This window comes from Calidris pugnax, unplaced genomic scaffold (genome assembly GCF_001431845.1).
Source record: "Calidris pugnax isolate Ruff unplaced genomic scaffold, ASM143184v1 scaffold324, whole genome shotgun sequence".
Classification (NCBI taxonomy): domain Eukaryota; kingdom Metazoa; phylum Chordata; class Aves; order Charadriiformes; family Scolopacidae; genus Calidris; species Calidris pugnax.
In genome coordinates this window covers 665,240-667,898 of record NW_015091153.1, presented here as the reverse complement: position 1 = coordinate 667,898, position 2,659 = coordinate 665,240, and positions in this window count along the sequence as shown.

Genomic DNA, 2,659 nt, shown 5'->3' with positions numbered 1-2,659 from the left:
GGAAGGGAGGCGGCTGGGCTGGAAGGGGAAGGGGGGGGCACAAATTTCTTAAGCCAGGCTTAACTTTTCCTTCCCCCCCCTCCCTCCTTCTCACCCTCAGCCCCCCCCTTTTTTCTTCTTGCTGGTGGACGGGGGGAGTTGGAAGCCCCGTCTGTGTGTCTGTGCGTTCTGCTCCTTGTCTTCTGGTTTGTTTTGGTTTGTTGTTTTCTTTTTCTTTTTTTTTTTTTTTTTTTATAGAAAGCTGTATTGAGCATAATTTTAACCAAAAATTTTAACCAAAAATTTCCCCCCTTTTTTTTTTTTTTTTCCTTTTTTTTTTTTTTTTTTTCTTTTCCTCCTCCTCCTTGTTCTCCTGTAGCATTGGTCAATATTATGGAATCAAATGGTTGTGTGTTCCTGATGAGAAAATATTACATAAAGAGGGGGAGAGGGGGGGAGAAACATGGCGACTTCTGGATTGATAACGTGTTTCAGAGCCTTCCCAAAGTGTGTCTTGGGGAGGGGAGAGGCAAAAAAAAAAATAGGGAAAAAAAAAAAAAGCCATCCAGAAAAGCAACACCCAACATTGCAAACTCACGTTAGCCTGGAAGTTAAGATTTCTCCTCTACTTTGACATTTCTCCCCTCCAACCTTCCCCTGCTCATTTGCAACGCGAGAGGATATTTACATTTATGATTATTTTTTTTTTCTACAACAACAACAGGGGAGGGAAAAAAAAAAGAAAGAAAGAAAGAAAAAGAGGATTTTTATTGGTAATGGAGAGCAATGGGGAGCCTGGGCTGGGGACGCAACCTCGTGTTTGTGTTTGCAGCAATTTATAGTTGCAGATATTTCCCACTGATTGGGAAACTTCTATTGCAAATATTTAGTTAGATGAAAGGGGGGATTATATCCTATCTTCTCTGGGTAGATTGCACCTAGAACTAATTGAAATGAAGGCAGCTAATCTAATTTTAATTTCAATCTAGAGCCATAAATTGCCCCTTAAATGTAAAACATACCTGCTGATCTGTAAATATTGCGAGGTATCTTTATCATTCTGGTGGCTTGCTATTTAAAAATTCAATTATGGTAGGGAAACCCTGGCCTCCTCTCTCTTGCCTTTTTTTTTTTTTTCTTCTCCACGTTTTTATTTCAAATGTGAGGGTGCGGGGGGCTGGGAAGAGGGAGGTTTGTGGGTGCACACTCCAATTCAAAACTGAGAGCATTTCTTTGCCTTGATCCCAATCAATAAGACTTATTCCCCCCCTTTTTTGTGTTTTTTTTTTAGCGATGTATCCCTAAAAGATTTTAGCTGACAAAGAAGGGTAAGGGGGGTGTGTGTATATTTTTTTCCCCAGCTATAACAGGAACCCGGATGCCAACGGATTTTATGCTCTTTTTCCTCTGTGTAACAAAGCAAAGTAATCAATGGTAGCAATAAAACCATAAACGAGACTACAACTGAAAAAAAAAAAAAAAAAAAACCTCGGGTATTCATCTTCTAAACCAGAGGTGACCTTCTTTCTGAAATACAGAAATACTCACTGTGTTAGTACAGCTCTGGCAAGAAGGAGATGCTTATTGTTGCTACACACCCCCACCATTTTTTAAACCAAAAAGAGACTAAAAAAAAAAAAAAAAAAAAAAAAAAGCTCGTGTATTCATCTTCTATAACGTTAAGGCTTCCCCTGAGTGTCACTAGATGGGGGGAAGAAAAAAAAATAAATAAAAAAAATAAAGTTTCTAACCAAAAAGGAGATAGCTGGAAGTGTGCACCATCTTATTTAGCACATGGACCTTGTTAGCCTGGCTCCCACCTCAGGCTGCCCAACTTGGAGCCAGCCTGGTGCAGATACAACACTCCTGGACGCGGGGGAAGATTTACAGGCTCTTTCCCACCACCACCACCACCCCCCCCCCAAAAAAAAAAAAAAAAAGAGGCGAACTTCAGTTTCCTTTCGTTTCCCTTCCCCAGAGCCTGCCCGGGGATTTGTGGAATCAAAGAAAAAGGCGAAAAAATAAAGAAAGTAGGAAAGAAATGCGATTGCTGGGGAGGGGGGAGTGTATTGGTATTTTATTTTTATTTCTATTTCTTTTTTTCCGCCTTCTGCTGAGCTGTGAACCCCGCCACCCCCCCTCCAGCCAGAGGGACACTCAAACTGGCCAAATCTGGGCTGTGTTGCAAATATTATTAGCCATGGGCACATCTTCCCTGAACCCAAGTCCTTTCAGGGCAGGGTCACTTTGGAAACCACCACCAGCACCAGCGCCCAGGCAAAGCTCTGCTCCCAGTTATCAAACTGGTGCGGAAGGTCCAAGGAATGGACTGGAGGGAGAGGGGAAGAGATGGATGAAGGAGGGCTTTTTGCAGTTATTGGCGTGTTGTCTTACCTTATGGATTGCTTACAGCCCGCTGTAATTTGGCGAGGAAATTAAAAGTAAGCTCCAGCTGGAGGGGTTGGACCTCTGCGAGGGCAGATTGACGTGGGGAGTTGCACCTATGGAAGGGCGTTTATCCCCACGCCAACCCTTCCCAAAGTTTGGAGGAGTTTCTGGAAAAGACTCCTTCTAGGGCTTGTATTTTTTTCCTTTTTAATTACCATTTTCTTTTTATTATTATTTTTATTATTATTATTTTTATTATTATTTTTATTTTCTCGCCCTCCTCTTTTTTATT